Raw genomic sequence first — 19,994 nt, 5'->3', positions numbered from 1 at the left:
TTCATGTTTATTTCTTGCTAGTCCAAGTAACTAGCCTTTTACCTAAGAATAATGCTCCTCCACTTGTGTTCTTCTTGTCATCAATGTTGCCTCCCCAATCTATGTTTGTGTATGCATTGAGCTCAAAATTCTCATTCTTTTTGTAGTATAGGCCAAAATCATCAGTTCCTTTGAGATACCTCATTATCCTTCTTACTACCATGAGATAATTTTCTCTAGGATTAACAAAGAATGTAACCACTATTCCAACTAATAAGGCTATGTCTGGTCTGTTATGTACAACATATTGTAGTTTTCAATCATGGATATGTACATTGTTTGATTGACTTCAGCTGATTCATCATTTTTGGATAGCTTATGTCCTATTTCCATTGGTGTGCTAACAGGTTTGGAGTCTTCCAATCCAAACATCTTGAGTATCTCTTTGATGTACTTTGACTGTGTCATGAATATACCATGTTTTAGTTGATGTACTTGCAATCCAACAAAGAACTTGATTTCTCCAAACATAGACATCTCAAACTCATGTTTCATTTTGTCAGCAAAACTTTTGCAAATTGCTTCCTTTCCTCCAAAAACTGTCATCCACAAAGATTTTGGATACAAGGATATCCTTACCTTCTTTTGATTTGATGTACATGTTGCTATTAGAATCAATTCTTTCAAATCCTATTTGCACTAGATACTTGTGAAGTTTCTCATACCAAGCTCTAGGTGCTTGCTTTAATCCATATAGAGCCTTATGCAATTTGCATATCTTGTTTTTTTTATTTTCATCAACAAATCCTTCTAGTTTCTCTATGTAGACTTCCTCTTCAAGTATACCATTCAAAAATGCAGACTTAACATCCATTTGATAGAATTTAAATCCTTTGAAGGCTGCATATGCTAGTAAGGTCCTTACTCCTTCCATTCTGGCAACTGGAGCAAAAGTTTCTCCATAGTCTAGTCCTTCTTCTTATGCATACCCTTTACAGACTAGTCTTGCCTTGTTCCTTGTGATTTCACCATTTTCATCTAACTTGTTTCTAAACACCCACTTGGTTCCAATTACATTCTTGTCAGCTGGTCTTGAGACTAGGGTTCATGTCTTGTTCTTTTCAATTTGTTCTATTTCTTCTTTCATAGCATTATACCAGTCATCATCTTTTATGGCTTCACTTACTATTTTTGGTTCCATTTCTCTGAGTAGACATGTCTCACATCTGAGTCTATTCCTTGTCATTGGTCTTGCCTCTTTGTTTCCAATAACTTGATCTGTAGGATGATGTCTTCTTACATACTTTGCCAATATTGATTCTTTCCTTGTTTGCATGTTGTCTCTTTCAGAATCTGAATCTTCATGTGTATTTTCATTAGATATTTCTTCATTTCCTTCATGTTGACAGTTCTCAGAATCTAAATGAACATTATCTGTATTCTACAACTTGGCTTGTGAATGTGTCTATTGCTCGGCATTCACTGTCTGTGACTCGGTAGATACTGGATTTTGTTGCTGAATGTCATTCTAAGTTACAACTTCACCATTATTAGGTATACCTTCATAAAAGTATACAAAGGTCTTGTATTCTTCTTCTTTCCTTATGTTCTCAACACTTTGAACTTCTACAAGCTCATCAAATTTTATATTTGTTCTTTCTACTACTTTGTTACTATTAACATTCAAGCACTTATAAGCTTTGGTTCTAGTAGAATAACCAAGAAAATTGTCTTCCTCACTCTTTTCATCAAACTTTCCATTTCTAGACTCTTTATATATATAGCATTTGCATCCAAATATTTTGAAATGTTTTACATTAGGAGAATGCCCATACCATAATTCAAAAGGTGTTGCATTTGTACCTTTCTTGACTTGAACTCTATTAAGTGTGTAGACTACAATACTTATAGCTTCTCTCCAGTACTTGAGTGCAACATTTTTCTCCATCATTAAGGTCTTGGTGTAGTCAATAACTGATCTATTCCTTCTTTCTGCTATACCATTCTAAGGTGGAGTCCTAGGTGTTGATGTCTGCCTTTTGATTCCTTTTTCATTGCAGAATTCTTCAAATTCTCTTGATGTGAATTCACAATCTCTATCAAATCTAAGACATTTTAGGCTCTTTCTAGTCTCTTTCTTAACTCTAGTCAAGTACCATTTGAACATTTGGAACACATCTAATTTTTGTTTCAGGAACATGACTGTCATCATCCTTGAATAGTCATCTACAAATAGCATTATGTATCTATCACCTTTGTAGCTTTGCACTTCAATAGGACCACACAAGTTAGTATGAACTAGCTCTAATACTTCATTAGAAGTATAAGCCTTGCTTTTGAAAGTTGACTTGGTCATCTTCCCTAGTTGGCATTGTTTGCACATGGTGTTAGCAAGCTTCTTCAACTTTGGTAGACCTCTGACTTTCTTCATTTTGTTGATGCTTATCATATTGTCAAAATTTACATGACATAGCCTCTTGTGCCATAACCATACATCATCAGTTTGAACAATGAGACAAGAAGCATCTTCAATGTCTAGGTAGAACAAATTACTCCTAGTTTGGTCACCTTTTCCTATTAGACTTCCTTGAGAATCATAGATCTTGGCAACTCTATTTTCAAATTCAACCTTGCATCCTATGTTGCCTAACTGTGAGACACTTAACAAGTTATAATTTAGGCCTTCAACATAGTATGCATTATCACATGATATCTTTTCAGTAAGCTTGATACTACCTTTCCCTTTGATCTGACATGGTGCATTGTTACCAAATCTAACACTATTTCCTTCATATTGAATAAAGGTAATGAACTTACTTTTATCTCCAGTCATGTGATGAGAGAATCCGCTATCTATGATCTATTTTTTATTCTTATTCATGCAGGTTACCAGGGCAGTTGCTTCATCTTCATTTGATTCATATTTCATAGCCACATAGACTACTTCATCATCATTCTCATCAGAGTCTTCTTCAAAAATGTACCATCTTTTGCCTTTACCTTTGTAGTCCTTGTTGTCCTCTTTCTTTTTCTTGAGGTTGCCTCCATCCTTGTAATTTTTCTTTTGTGTGCATCTGGCTGCAATGTGACCAACTTCATTACAATTGAAACAAATGATTGGTAGCTTACCTTTGAATTTGCCTCTGTCTTTGTGAAATATTCTTGCTAGTAATGCCTCCAATTGGTCTACATCATCTTCATTAGTGTTGTTGTCACTAGATACATACTTTCCTTTTCCACTCTTTTTCTTTGTTTGCACCTCCTCATTGTCTTTTATTGTCGTCTTGGCTTTGAATGTAGATTCAACATTTTCTAGCTTGTAGTTGTCAAAGTTGGATAGCTCAAAGGTAGTGAGTCTTCCAATTATTCCTTCAAATGACAATGTGTTGCCTAGTACACACCTTAGCTCTTGGATGGCTGATACTCTTATAGCATAGATAGAAAGCAAAGTTCTCAAGTATTTGCTACATATTGATTCTTTTGATAACTATTATCCTAGGCTTCTTATGGCACTTACCACTTCTTTCATCCTTGCACTGTATTGAGTAGCATTCTCTCCTTCTTCCATTTTCATGTCGTCAAACTTTCCTCTTAGGCTCTCTCTTTTGGCTCTCTTAACACTATCATCTCCTCCATAGATTTTTGATAATGTTTGCCACGTCTAATGTGCAGTACCACATTCTTTGATGTCATCATACTCAGCACAACTTAGTGCTGAAGCAATATCTAACATCGCTTGATTGTGCTCCTTTTTGTTCATGTCTTTTGTAGTGAGGGGTCCTGCAGGGTCTACATGATCAACTATGATTGAGGTCTGTGCATAGTCACCTATTGATCCAAGGTGAAGCTTCATCAGATTTTGCCATGCAATAAAGTTGTCTTTGTTTAGCTTGAGAACTTCTCTCTTAGACATCTTGATCTTCCTGCTATAGTACCTTGAAACAAATCAGCAGTGGGCTTTGATACCAATTTTTAGAATTCTTTTAGAATAACTAAGGAGGTGAATCAGTTATTCAAGGTTCAATAATGTCCAATACAATTTTTAAATAAAACAAGAGTGAATCAGAAGTACTAGCCTTTTTACTTTCTTATCATGCATGCAATTAAACATCAAACAATCATAAAAAGTAAACATGCATCACCACATAACACTTGAGATTTTGGTGACCCAGAAACCCTCCAGGAATAAGAAGGTAAAACTGGGGTGGGGATGACACCCACAAAATAATTACGCAATTGATTTCAACCACTTCTGATGGTTTGCCCTGTTAAAGGCCTACCCTATTAAAGGCTTTACACACTGTCAGATGTGACCCTATTAAAGGATTTCTACACCATGTTAGGAGTATGCCCTATTAGAGGACTTAAGAACATTCAACTTAGAATGCCACCCTATTAAAGGATTTACATAGAGCTATTAGGCCCACCCAAGTCCATGGGATTTACAGTCACCTTCTCAAAAGAATCTTTTATCCCTCTCTAAAGATCTCTTATCCTTCTCTCGAGGATCTCTTATCCTTCTCCTCGGGATCTTCTATCCTTTTCCTGAGGCTTATCCACCTACCTGTTAAGCTAACCTAGCAATGTAGGATTTCAATGTCTAATACAATGGTAAGAAATTATTAGAAAGGTTTTGACCTGATAAAGTTTCCAACTCTAACCTTGCAGATTTCAAATCACTCTTTAGTTCTTTTCTTTGCTTGGCTTAGTGCTGACAGCTTGTCCACCCTTCAAGATCTATCTCCTTGAGTTCTTCCACTCATTATTTCAATGCACTCTATGGTCACTTGATCAACTCAGAGTCTTAATCCTTTGTACTTTACTCCTCACTGTGTCCTCCTTTTGAAACTTCACACTAGCCTTCTCTTTGCTTCTTTACATGACCACACTTATGACCAACTCCCTCATTTTTTTTGATCTTTGATCTATAACTCCTTATAAAGAAGTTTTGTTCTTCACTTTTTGCTCAAATCTTCCCACTCATTAATTTGATTTGATCTGAGAGAACGATATTGTTTTCCCTCCAAATTGTTTCTTCTAGAAACTTCATGATAAGTCCACCAATATTCGCCTTAAATTGGTTTGCATGGTTTACATAAAATTTTGTGACATCTACTCATCATCCTTATCATCAAAATAATTCACAAAATTCAATGTAACAAACTTATCGTTACTGATCTGGCAAATCTTTTGACTTAACAAATAATGCAGCAACTCAGCATCATTGGTTTACTAATGCTTGACATTAACTGGGTTACTTGGCTTCTACTACTATTTACTGATGCTTGGCACTATCTAGTTCTTGATTGCTTGGCATCCTCTATAGTTTATTCTTTACTCAACATCTGAAGCTTTCCCGTATTGCTCGGCTTCTACTATTTTCTTGAATCACTCGGCACCTGAAGGATTGCTTGGCATTTGAAGAAATTTTCTCGACATACACTACCTTTTTCTGATGCTCGGCACCTGAAGGATTGCTTGGCACACATTGAAGTTGAACTTTCTTGGCTTTAAGTAGCTTGCTCGACACTCACAAATGAACTTAGTTAAACCTTACATCTTTGATGTTTCTTAGTGTGTCCATTCCCTATGTCTTTAAGTATGTCATCAATACATTATTTCATCAATGGCCTAGCTGATCCTTATACTTCATTACAACATCATAACTTCAACCTTTCTCTAGGTGCTCTAGGTGCTCTAGTTACATCTTATTGATTGCCTCTTCCTTGTCAATCAACCAATTGATAGTATTTGGATCACTTAAGCAATTGTCATTCCTGCAAGTAGCAAGTTTGACATTAATGACAAAACAATGATTGAAAACATTCTTTACTAGTTCCATTATTATTCATTCATGATCTTTCAATCATTTCCAACAAAATAAAATGCATTGTAGAATTAATTAAAAAATTTAGTGAAGGTTCATTTAAGACTTCAAGCATGTCAAGATTATGAATCATGTTTTTTTGTTTTTAACAAAATCACTTTGATTCAGTATAGGAAAGATACTAATTGTCAAAAATGATCTATAATGTTTTGTAAAATACTTTTCTAGAATTTATTGTGTCAAATTTAAAATTCTAAAAAAATTATGATATACAACCGCTATAGAAACAAGTAGAATTAGAAATAGTACAACCATCAATTCCATATGAAATATGAAAAATTTGGGCCTTGTCCCAAATGTAAGGCCACTAGAAGGAACTATAGGGAACATGAAGAATAAGAAACAAAAAGTGAAGAAAAAACTCAAAATATAGAGGAAGCCAACCCTTTTTCATCCAAGGTTTTTGACATGTTTAAAACTATTACTCTAGACTTTGCAAAGTCAGAGAATCTTTGAAATGGCATAGTTACCTCTTTGGTTAAGATGGGGACACTAGGTAACCAATGCCAAGCAGATTGTGTTGGTGGAGATCAAGAGGGTGGATATAAATAGTGAGGAGACCACCCATAGAAGAAAGAAACTTCAATAAAAAAATTAGGACAAGGAATAGGGAAACCAAGTGGTGGAGAAACTTGAAAAGTCCATTCGAGAGTTAGTGAAATAGAATGAAGACCTAGAGGACAAATTTGATAGGGTACAAAATTTCTCAAAACACATTATGCACTTGGTGGCCACTATGCTTCACCTAATGTATACCAACATGGACCTAGAGATTGATGATGAGGAGATGAAGTCGAATAATGACCTTTATGAATTCTTGGCTAATGGCTGGCTCCAACTGTTGCTAGAAAATCTAAGGAACCATTGATGATTCCTCTACGAGTGTGGTTAGATTTTGTTTTATTATTATTATTATAAATAGATATACTCTAAGCCCTTGGGCTCCATTTATTTTTTATCTTTGGATAGTTAGTAGGGCCAATATTCATCTTATGGCCATAATTTTTTATATTGTTAAAACTTTTGATGTGTATGGTACTACTTACGTTACTATTAAGGGTACACATAGATTTTTAAAATTTTGTAAGGGGGTAGGGTGATCTTGTCATAGTTAATCCCAATTGATATTCACAAAGTTGTTCCTTTCTTTTTTGGGTCAGCCCCTATTTTGTCTACTTCTTAATTTCAAAAACAATAAACAATGTCAAAAAGTGAACTAAAAATACTTGACATGTTCTCTCATGTGGGAGCATTTCCAAGTGATTAATTTACATGGTATGTTTTAGGACATGCACTAGCTTTCTATGTATATTATCTAGGCTAAGTTAAAGCCATTCATTTTAATTCATTTTTTCCTAATTTTTAGGGTGATGGTTATAGAATAAGTTAAGTGTATTTTGATGTCACTTCTACTCATTTGTGTTCACTCAAATGATAATCTTTATTGGTAGAACAAGGTGTTTCCATGGACGCTTTCATGGGAAACTTCAATGTCCCCCCCTATTGCAATATGGAAGTTTGATATTTTTAGTGTTTCAATATGGATGGTATTATAGAATGTTAGTATTTCATACAGGTTTTAAGATCTATGTAAATCGAAAGGGTCTAACTAAGTTACAAAGGATAGAAATGAGTTTGATAATGGGCATGCTTGTCATGGTTATGGCTAGTTTATTTCATTTGTATAGATTGAAAGTATCCAGTAATAACTATCATGATACAAATTTCATTGACATTTTCATTAAAATTCCTCCATATTCTCTAATCTTGACTTCAGAAGTGTTAATGTGTGTCATTTAATCAAAAATTATAATAGCCAATCAGTGGATGCATTAAGAAGCTTTGGAAGTTCCCTTTGCATGATCTTTATGTCACTTAGAAATCGTGTCACCAAGTTGCTAGTGATGATCATGAATAGCAAGAGATTAATTTAATCTATATATGAAGCTTACAAGTATCTTAAATTTTTTTTGGTCTAGAGTTAGATAATTGATGCTAAAAAGTTAAGCTCCAGCCAAAATCTTAAGGAAATAAATGCAAATTTTTAATGATATGTTCCAGTTCACTTTAGTCATTTCTTATCTGCCTATTATTAGTTGGTTGATTCATGAGTTTGATAAATTTCTAATGTGTTTTGCATTTTCTAATGTATGATAATAATGTTGTTTGTCATTTTCTTTTCAATGACATCATTGATTCCTCTCTATAACTATTGTACATTATTGTAACACACTCAATATTGTTGTAACTAGAAACCTTGTTTCCACTCTAGCCTATTGGTTTTTGTACTACTTCCAAAAGGAGGGTCAAAGACAAATTTTTGAGACAAATTTTTAATAAATTATGTTTATTTAAGATAAAAATAAAGTTGTGTAAAGTCTCAAATATGTCTTTAATAAAACATCTTAATATATTATCTTAAAAAATTATCTTGATAAGACATAAATTATTTTGTTTAGTATTATCTTATTGAGATAATTTTTAAAGATAGTATATTAAGACACTGGGTTAAAGACGTATCTAAGACAATACAAAACTTTCTTGTTGTCTTGGATAAAGATAATTTATGTTAAAAAATTGTCTTAAAATTATCTTTAACACCCCTTCTTTGTAGTAATGGAAGAAGATATAGATGAGTATTTTCCTCCAAAAGAAGTGTACAAAATCACAAAGGGATCCCAAGAAGCATACACAATGAAAGGGAATGGGCTACAAAAAAAAACCTTATGAGCTAATTTCAAGGATTTAGAGAAAGGTCGAAGTCAAACCTGAGATTAGGCATATGGGCATCCACAGCCAATAGAGAGGTCTCCCCAATGGCATAGAAGTATCTAATTAAAATATATGGTTAACAAATGTTCCTCTGATAAGGAGTGTACAAATTTATTCACTCCAATGAGATCTATACTTCTCTTGGGAGTTAAGAAGCAAATTTAACTCTATTATTTCAAGTACAATGTCCAAAATGTTTGTCTTACTCAACCCATAGTATGTCACTTTTGGTCACATTCTTTCTTCCTAACTCCAACTTCAACACACTTATTTTGTAGAAAGAAAATCTCATATACTTGAAACATCATCATCAACCAAGATGTTTAAGATACATAAAATAGGATATTAAGAGCTATACCCTAATTTTTTTCAATTCACATCATAATATTAGAGTTGCACTATGTTTCAATTAGTTTATTATATTATTTGTTCTTTTTTTAGATATACATACTACATAATGATTGATAATCATGTGATGTATAAGGAGCATAAAGGTATAAATAATATATATCATGTATATATAATGTTGATTCAAGGTTTATGTATCCATGATTTTAGCACTATGTCGCCATGAGTGTTGCTAAGACTACATGACTAAGCTTGATGGAGGTACAGACATCATCTTTTCAGGTTAGTAATGTGATTTATACATACATAGCTCACTATGATCTTTATCAAATTTTAAAAATTGATGTATTATAAATTACAAGACCTCACCACTACCACATTTGGTAGCTTTGATAGTGCACCTCCTCTTGTTATAGAGGAACACCTATCTCACATGGTATTATTTTTAATAAGTACTAAATATTTAATTTATTTGATAGCTAGATTTTGAAACCCATTTAAATTAAGCAAGTACATATTGGCTTCTCAGGATGTGACACGTGATTCCCCATAGGGTTTCCCACATGATGAGACACATCATGTTACATAAGATGATCCATATGAGTCCTCTTTGCATGGAGTAAAGAGGACTGCAAATCAGATAGATTGGGTCTTTTGGCACCTTTAGATTGTATTTTTATGACACATTTTGTTTATTTTGATATACTTTGTATTCAGAAAATTAACTGTATTATATGTATTTTTTGACTTCATAGATCATGTTATGACATGTTAGACCACGAACAATATATTTTTACTACTTCTTATCATGATAGTGCATGCAATATAGATTATTATATTATTATGTTGTAAGTATGAACTGTTTTCTTTATTGTGACATATTTTATTCATGTTATGACATATCTCGTTATTATATGTTACATGAACAATAATTTTAATAATTTTGATTAAATATAGGAACATTAATTTAAATATTTTTGAGTCAAAAAGTAATGAAAAAATCTAGTAGGTCATTACCTGAATTGATAAAGAATTTTTAATATCAAGTGCACACCTTTAACTTTCAAATAGAAGTGAACTTCTATATTTTACATAACTGAAATCATATAAATTTAAATCAAATGAAGACGTGTGTGTGTGTGTGTAGATATGTATATGTACACACACACACATGTATCTATATCTATATATATACATAAATATGTCTCTGTGTGTGTGTGTGTGTGTATGTGTCTGTCACACACACACAAATATATCTATATCTATATATATACATACATATGTGTGTGTGTGTGTGTGTGTGTGTAATAACAGAATGTGAAGGACATAAATAGAAGTGAATTCCTATTTATAATATTTACAACTGTTCTGATTTCAAACTAAAAATTGGTTTAACACATTTCTTCAAATGAGGTCCTGTAAAATAAAAATTAAAAACAAAAACATGTCTTAATAAAAACATAAACTAATAAGAGCTATCTACATTATGTACATATGTGTAATGTATGTACTCACTATGTGTAATTGCAAAAGATGTTGATGTTTGATCCACCTTAGACATTTAATTTTTCATAAATTGTAATTGAGACCTGAATATGAGGTATATATAAGTTCTCTAATTTGCTATTGACAACACATACATACATTTAAATTATATAAGTACATATAAAAAAAGATAACAATAAAGAAAAAACTTACATGTGTTTGTTTTAAATGCAGTCATCCCACTATACCATCTACATCCTCTCTCTTTTGCAATGCATCTATGATTGTCTCATGCCCATCCATCGAAAATGCAGACACAAAGAGAATCATTAAGAAAATAACTGGCAAGTGTACAAAAGACAATAAAGATGTGTGTGGATTTTGTTGTAGTTGTATATCATATACCATTTACCATGTTCCAAATTTACTTAAGTCACCCACAAGGGCTATTGGTTTTTCAACCAAAATAATTTTATTTGTCTTCTTTCTTTTAATTTATGTATTACCACATGTGTCTACTTTTTCAAAGTGTTAGTAAAGAAAAAATATTAATAGGTGAATTGGGTGAATTAGGTAAAGACACAAAACTAGTTCTAGATTCTTTTGGTCAGAAGTGGATTATGTCAATAATTATATGTATAATTATTTTAGCATGTATTCTTGTTGTAAGTGAAGGTGTGTATAATTTCCTCTATTTTATAAAACGAGGAAAAAGAAAAGGAGGAGAAGAAGGAGAAATCAAATTTATTATAACCCCTCACATGTAACTATATAATATATATTATGTTATAAATAATACAAATTTATTAATATATATTCATTAATATATATTATTTAGTTACATGTGAGGGTTATAAGAAATTTTAGCCCTCCTTCTCCTCCTCCTTTTCCTTTTCCTCCTTTTATAAAATAAAGGAAATTATACACACCTCCACTTAGAGTATAAATAAATGCTAAAATAATTATACATGCAATTATTGACAGAATCTACTTTTGACCAAAAGAACCTAGAACTAGTTTTGCATCTCAATGCAATTCACCCAATTCACCTATTAATCTTTTTTCTTTACTAACACTTCAAAAAAGTGGACACATGTGGTAATGCATAATTAAAAGAAATAAGACAAATATAATTATTTTGGCTGGAAAACCCAATAGCCCTTGTGGGTGACCTAAGTACATTTGGAACATGGTAAATGTTGTGGGATATATAACTGCTGTAAAAGCCACACACATATTTGTTGTCTTTTGAAAACTTTCCAATTCTTTTTTCAATGATTCTCTCTTATTTACATTCCTGATCTTTGATTCTTCATATTTATGTTGTTCATTTCAAGTACTTGTAGAAAAAAACTTAAATTACTTTGTTTTGTAATATCTAAATCCCTCTTAGTTTTTGACTTGAGAAAATTGTAAATAGATTATTCATAACTATGCAAAAACTAAAAATTAAAATCTTGCAATTATAAAAGACATTTGTGCTTTTAAGACACTACCTTTCTTGAGGAAAATAATGATAGATGACGTGATATAATTATCAATGCGCTATCAAAACTAAATAGAAATTTATAGCTATTGAACATTTTTTTAAACAGAAAGTGACATAGCCACATGTATATTATATTAATAATCTAGTTCAAAGGCTCATGAAGGGAAGAAACTAGTAAGAAAACATTCAATCCTAGCCCAAATACAAATATAACTTCATTAAACCATAGTTCTAATAAGAAAACACAAAATAAATCCACTACCCTAGCTAATGATCAGGTGTAGTCAAAGAAATGCTAGACATGACACATTATAATGTACCTCGATAAGATAAAAGTTTATTTTACATAGCTTCTTTACATCTTCATATTATGGTGTCACTATTTCATTTTTATACAAACAATCATGTTGTACATTATAGTCCTCTATTTCTACCAAACATGTAGCCTTCTAGACTTTGTCCTAAAAAATGTTTGACCTCAATGTCATGCTCATTGTCTTCATCACCATGCCAACACTAGATGCAATAGAGACTTATGCCTAGGGCTCTCTATTCCTTGCAATCTAACACTATTTTCATTGTCATTGAAACAAAATTAATTACCAATATGACATATGTATACCTTCAAAAAACCATTTGTTGTATCTTCAAGAGAATGCCATATTTCACATCTCCCATTCCATAAGAAGTGCTAATGAAACGTCATTTATCTCAAGTTGTGCTAGCAACTTCTCAATCTACATTATCTCCACGTCCCTAGCACTGGTACCAAAATGTGTACCATATTGTCCATTTATCCACCTATCATTTCTACAACCAAATCTTGATAAGGATGGTTTAGTATATCTAAAATGGCCAAAACCTTATTTTTTATGTTTCCTACAACATTAGGATGGATTCCTCATTCTAGCCTCCAAATTTCCTGCTCAAGTACAAATAATATATATTATGGTGTCACTATTTCATTTTTTATACAAAAAGACATATACCTTTATATCCACCTATGCAATCATGTTGTACATTACTATCTTCTATTTCTACTAGGCATGTAGCCTTCCAAACTTCATCCTTAAAAATATTTGACCTTGTTTCCATGTTCATTTTCTTCATCACTACGTCAAACCAGAGACAATAGAGAATGATGCCTAGGGCTCCCTATTCCTCACGATCCAACGCTACTTTCCTTGACATTGAAATAAAATTAGTTATCAATAGAATTGACATATACCTTAAAAAAATCAACATCTTGAGGGTTCCAAATTCATGGAAGCTTTGAAGGATTCCCATTGACAAGTAGGAAAGAGGATCCTAAGGTATGTGAATGGTACCAAGGGATTTGGCATTTTTTATACTGTTGATAATGAATTTAGGCTAATTGGTTACACTGATAGTGATTGGGTTGGAAGTCTAGATGATAGGAAGAACACTTCCAGTTATATGTTTCATATGGGTTCGAGTGCAATTTCATGGGTATCTAAGAAGAAACCAATTGTTTCTCGATCTATAGTAGAGGTTGAATACATAAAAGAAAATGCAATAGCATGTCAAGCTATTTGTCTAAGAAGAATCTTGGCAAATTTGAATGAAAAGAAAGAGGATGGAACCACAATCTTTTGTGACAACATTTCCTCAATTGCATTCACAAAGAATCTTGTTTTCCATGGGAGAAGAAAACACATTGAGATCAGATATCATTTCATTACAGAGTTGAAGGAAAATGGAAAAATCAAAATGGAATATTGTAAGTTCGACTAGTAGCTAGTGAACATTTTCAATAAGCCATTGGGCATAGCAAGTTTTGTGTGCCTAAGAAGAAGCCTAGGTGTAGTTGATTTGGATTAGTAGTGATCCTTGTATTTTGGCTTCGGAGAAAGGGGGAGTGCTAGAATATCAAATGTTTGATGTTGTCTTGTGATCCTCCAATACACCTACCTATTAAAAGACACTATAGCTGCAACAGTCAGAAACATTAAATGTGGTAGGTCATTTTGAATTTGAAAATGAGAGGGCTATTTTGTGTGGACAATTAAGAGACAAAAGGGGGGAATGTTTCATTCCATCATTCAAATCCCAGACATTCTAAAAGAGAGACAAGTTTAGCAAAACAATAGAAGCAAAAAGAGTTCATCATTATGCAACGACAACACATGGGATTGAATTTCTAACTTTTGTGAAAATGGATTTTTGTCCTATATGAGTAGTGATTGCTCGAGGTTTATTGTATGCAGCCATATTTTTTTTTAAGTATTTAGATATTTTGTTCTTTTAGGGTTTCTTTTTCATGCTCCAGATTTGTATCAGTTTGATTCAGTTAATAGAAAGCAAGAAAGCATACTTGTAAATCTCCAATCTATTATTTTTTATCTTATCTCCATTGGCACATTTTGTTGTGCATGTTATTAGTTTTGAAAAATGGAGGAGAAACCATTAACTCTTTTACATGTTTTTGGACCATTGTTGATTCTCCCTGCATTAGTCAGCTTCTATTTGAGCCAAGTAACTTAGTTTCCATTGACCAAGGAACTTGGTCTCTTCTCTTGAGTTCTCTTTCTATCAATCTCCCTTTGGCAATCAAGAAACTTGGTCCCTATAGGTGTCAAGAAACTTGACACTGCTCTCTCTCAGCTCCTTACCTTGCCAAGAAACTCAACTACTTCTGCAAGTTTGTGATTTTCTAATTTTTTTACATTAGGAGTTGACTTAAAATTGGCTATACCTTTTACTTGTAGTTCTCCTATTAGTCTTGAGAAAACTTTGGTATGTGTATGTAGCCCTACCTAATGCATCATAAATAATATCACTTAGATCACATTATAGTAGTTATCATGCATACCATGGCCTCCTACATTAGTTATTCCTATACTCATTATGATTGCTATGGTTCTCATAGAGCACTTAGCATGATCTATTATTCATTTTTTTGATCTATATTACTACTTCCTTTCTTTTGAAATTTTTTTAAGGATGTCTACCATCTGTATAATCTAAGCTATAGATTCCCTTCAAGGAAGACGAAGGATTAGTTTATATTTGTAAATCCCCTAGGGATGTGGGCACAAAACTCTCTCTCATAGACTATATGACTACCATTACATGTCTCCACATGTTGTCCAATTGAAGATCTACCACAAACATTCATGGAACACATCATATTCATTATCCCCTACTTCATAGACCAAGTGAAGGCCTAGTTTTAGATTGTTTCTTTCACTTGTGTCATCTTGTAGAATGTATTTGCCTTTTAATTGGTTGTTCTATTTTTAGATAAAAAATAAATATGTTGGATATTAATGTCAATTAATTCTTAATGGTGCAAGAATAAGTTAGATTATCTCACTAAGGTGCCTAACATGAAGTTTCAAGGTCGAATCATTATGAAGAGTTGAAGATTTATGACCAAAATCAATGATTCAATGAGCATTCAATCTCAAAATTTAGACAAGATTTCTACTAAATTGAAAATTGTTTGGAAATTTTTCTCTCTCATTTTCTTGCAAATAAATATGAAAATTAATAATAAGTGGAGATATAGATACTATTAAAATGGATAGGAACATATGTATTAGATAGAAATTTTTATATATAGAAAAAATACATTTAACATAGTAACATATTCTATAATAATCTTTAAAATAAATATCAAATTTACCAAATATTAATACTACAGGTATTAATACTAATGAAATCCCAAGTAGAAAATTAGTTTGCCTATACATCTAGTAGAAACCAAGAATATAAAATAATTTAATTTTTTTAATATAATTTTTTGGACAACATATTTTAAATTTTCAATTGTAAATAAAATCTTTGAATATTACCATATAAAACAAGAATTTCAAGAAATTCCACTTCTAAAAAACTAGTTAAAACTTCTAAATATCATACATAAATCTCTATTTAAATAGAAAAACTAAAAAATGGCAATAAAATGCATTAGAAAGAAATTAAAGATAAAATTAACATTTGTATGTCCATTATAATAAAAATTAGTGAATTTACAATTGTAAATAAACGCTTTGAAAATAAAAATACAAACAATAATTCAAAGAAAATCTACTTCTAAAAAATTCATTTTTATTAAGGCTATAACAAGTTTTTTACATGGAACCTGAAACTCCATAAGTTTTACAAAAGATTAAAAAAAACATTAATTCCTTAAACAAAATAGTTTTAAAATGAGTAGTCAAAACCACTGCCATTTTTAGCTACACTTGACTTAAGCTAGCACAAAAGAAAAAGAAAAAGAAACAAACAAAAATCCTATTGAGAGTAAACAGGACCAAAAAGTAATGCCTTAAGGAAAGGAAACCCAGGCCAAATCTTGAACTTTTTCCTTTAGCTCAAGTTCAATATCTTTTATTTTCTTCATTACCTTCAAGATGTCAAGTTGATCGAGTGGAGCCCCCCTCTTTTGTCTCCTTTTAGTATTGGAGCAAGTATGTTTCCCTAGTGTTGCTTCGTCCTTGACCTAATCTATTTCCTTTAGATCCAGCACCAGTTTGACATCCTTGCCCTGATCAATAAAATTCAAGACCTTGTTCAAGTGGTCCATTAAAGAACCCAACACTCCCTTTCATTTAGAGAACACCTCCTTAGTGCACTTTTCCATTTTTTTCATTTTATTTTTCAACTCTTCAATAACCATCTAATTCCTCTGCTGCTATATAACACTTTTCTTTGCCTTCTCTTGGACTCAATCTCTTTGATTCTCCCCTTAAGAGCCTTGTATTTCAAGTTTAGTACTTTGATAGAATGAAAATTCCATTTTTCCATCCTAGGGGAATACAATTAAATAGATTTGGTAGTTTCCAACACCCCCTAAGGAGGATTAATAGTCAAGTATCTGATGTCATCTTCAATTAGTTTTATGTTTAGCTCATCATCATTCACAATTTTGAGCATTGACATTCTTGCTTTCTCATTTCTTTCTTTACCTAAAATTCTTTATCCTTTTCCTCTTAAAGGCTCTATTGCCCTTTCTTTCAAAATCAAAAAGAGAAATATACACATCATGGTCAAGGGAGTCATCATAATCAACAAACATGATGACTTCTCTTGGCTCTTTTCCATTCCCATTGGTCTTTTGAGACTCTTTTTTTTTCATTTTCCTTGTTGGTAGAGGTGTTGGAGTTCATGTTTTATAGTAGTAAATAAATCATTATTGTACATGTGGCAAAGGTTGTTTGAGTTACTGAAAACATAAGTTTAGTTTATGTGTGAGTCAAAGAGTTTTAGTTTGAATCAATATCTAATTGTATATGTGTTTGAGTTAGGTGTCCACAAGTTTTAGTTGACTAAAATTTGTTATGTGTGTTGTTAATCATGAAGTAGTTTATTGTCAATCTATTTAGCAGTCATTTAAAAATATTGGTGGGTCAACCCATTGTATAAATATGCATCAATTATTCAAGATTAATAAGATTGAAGTTCTTTCTTTCTATATTTTTATTTTATTTTATTTTTCTAAAATGGTATCAAAGTCATCTTCCTGTTAAATTGTGTGTGTTAGAGAGGAAGCTAGCAAGAAGATGAGGTCTAGTGAAGAACCAATAGATCTTGATGGTGATGATTATTTTTAGTGAAGATGAAGAACATATTTTATTTTGAATAAGTTGATACTTTGAAAAGAGGAGAGGATGTAATAAAGGAGCTAGATATATTCTCAATATATAGAGGTGTTAATAGATTGAAGAAACTATACCTCATCGGGGTTATGCCACACATATGTGTGGTATGGATTGGTGTCCAATAGTTTAGGGAGATATGAAAATATGTTAGCTTGGCATCATACATTTACGAGGGTTATGAGGCATTTCATGTGGAGATGTTATGTCTAATGGTGTTTTGAATCTAGATGGTAGTTGCATGATTATACCAGTAGTTGTGAGCAACTTGAGTAAGTCTCACTCCTCTATGACTTATTTTCAAAGTATAATTTATAAATAATGTTTCCTTTAGTTATCACATTAAGTGGGGATATTGGAGTGAATGTTCCAATAGTAGTAAATAAATATTTTTTGCACATGTGGCAAACCTTGTTTGAGTTTCTAAAAAGATAAGTTTATTTTAGGTGTAAGTCAAAGAGTTTAATTTTGAATCAATTTCTAATAGTAGATGTCTTTGAGGTAGGCATCCATAAGTTTTAGTTGGGTGTCAAGTTTATCTGTATGTTATCAACCATGAAGAAGTTTTTTTTCAATTTATTTAGCCACCATTTAGAAATATTGGTGGGTCAATCAATTATATAAATATGCATCTATATTCGAAGAATAAGAAGATGGAAGTTCTTTCTTTCTATGTTTTTAATTTTTTGTTCTATTTTTCTAATATGGTATTAGAGATATATTCCTTCTAAATTGTGTGTTAGAGAGGAAGCTAGCATGAAGATGAGGTCTAGCAAAGAACCACAGCATCTTGATGGTGATGATGATTTTAATGAAGATGGAGAACATATTTAATTTTGAATAATTTAATGCTTTGCAAAAAGGAGAGGATGTAGTAGAGGCTAGATAGATGCTCAATGGACAAAGGTGCTAATATTTCGTAGAAACTATAACACATCGGGGTTATGCCACACACATTTTTTGATTGGTGTTCAATACTTTAGGAAGATTAAAAATAATGGAAGCTTGGCATCATACCTTAATGAGGGTTATGAGGAATTTCATGTGGTGATGCTGTGTCGAGTGGCATTTCAAAGCTAGATGATAGTTACATGACTATACCAGTTGTTGGGAGAAACTTGAGGAGGTCTTACTCCACTATGACATATTTTCAAAGTATAATTTATACGTAATGTTTCCTTTATTTGTCACATTATGTAGTGCCTGCCCTCGTTTACATCTTTCTAGATGCATTGTTGCTATCATGGCCAAACTTTGTTAGACTAGTTATATGTTGATGGTTAGTAGCATTGTTTTGAGACTATTAGATATTGTGCTATGGATTCAGTTGATATATGATGAGATTACTTAGACTCTACATTTCATGTATGCATGATGATTATTACATAACTTTCAGTTACTGATGATGATTAGTTAGATGGTTTATTATCACATGTGTTTTCTTATGGATACTTACCCCATACTTGCATGTGTATGGTGTGTGTATTTGTTTCTTATGTACGGTGTTTTTGATGTGGTTAAGGAAGGGAGTCGTAGTCACCTGCTAGTCGGGATCTACACGATATATATATATATATATATATATATATATATATATATATATATATATATATATATATATATATATAGTATGTACATGCATGGATTTTATGCAGGTTGTAGGTACCGGGAATCAACTTTCCTGAATTGCCAGGATGAGCATACCCTATCGCACTATCTCAATGGTAAGAGAGGGGAGATAAATTCTCAAGTCCAAATCCTAATCCATTTGTCATAGATATGTAGGACAAGTATTTGAGATGTTTTACCTACCAAATGTGTCAGATGACATAATTTGTGATTTTTAACCGCTTAGATTGATTTTGTGTGAATTGTTCTATGATGGGTTTTCATATTTTATTTTGGAAGTCTATGGTGAATTTTCTATTAATTAAGTCTAAAATTAAAAGATTTAATTAATAATTTAATTTTTTTGGGTAAAATTAATATAATGTTATGATATTTTGATATTTTGATTTTAATTAATTAAATGGAAATTAATTGAGTTAAGGAATCAAATAAAAGAAATTAAAAATAATAATAAATAATAAATAAATAATAATAATAATGATAAAAGTTATAAGTCTACCTAAGAGTAAGCACACCCCTTGATTGCACATATGTCTACAACACAGGAGTTAGCACACAAATTAAGCACATAGTGTCTACAACCTTGTGACTCATCAAGAAGGTTGGAAAAGGCTCATGCTTAGTTGTCAATGCTTATCTCATCTTCTAGTTGTTTCTAGAGACATTCTAGGTGCTTCCTGAGAGTTCTTTATATTCAAGCACTCCTAGAAGCTCAGGGAACATGTTTGGAGGACCTGGGAACATTGGAGAAGGAAGGAACTTGCTCTATAGATTCTGAGGA

The sequence above is a fragment of the Cupressus sempervirens genome, chromosome 10 (assembly GCF_028749045.1).
Source record: "Cupressus sempervirens isolate cs-2001-9-10 chromosome 10, ASM2874904v1, whole genome shotgun sequence".
Lineage (NCBI taxonomy): Eukaryota > Viridiplantae > Streptophyta > Pinopsida > Cupressales > Cupressaceae > Cupressus > Cupressus sempervirens.
Note: the sequence above shows the minus strand (reverse complement) of the source record.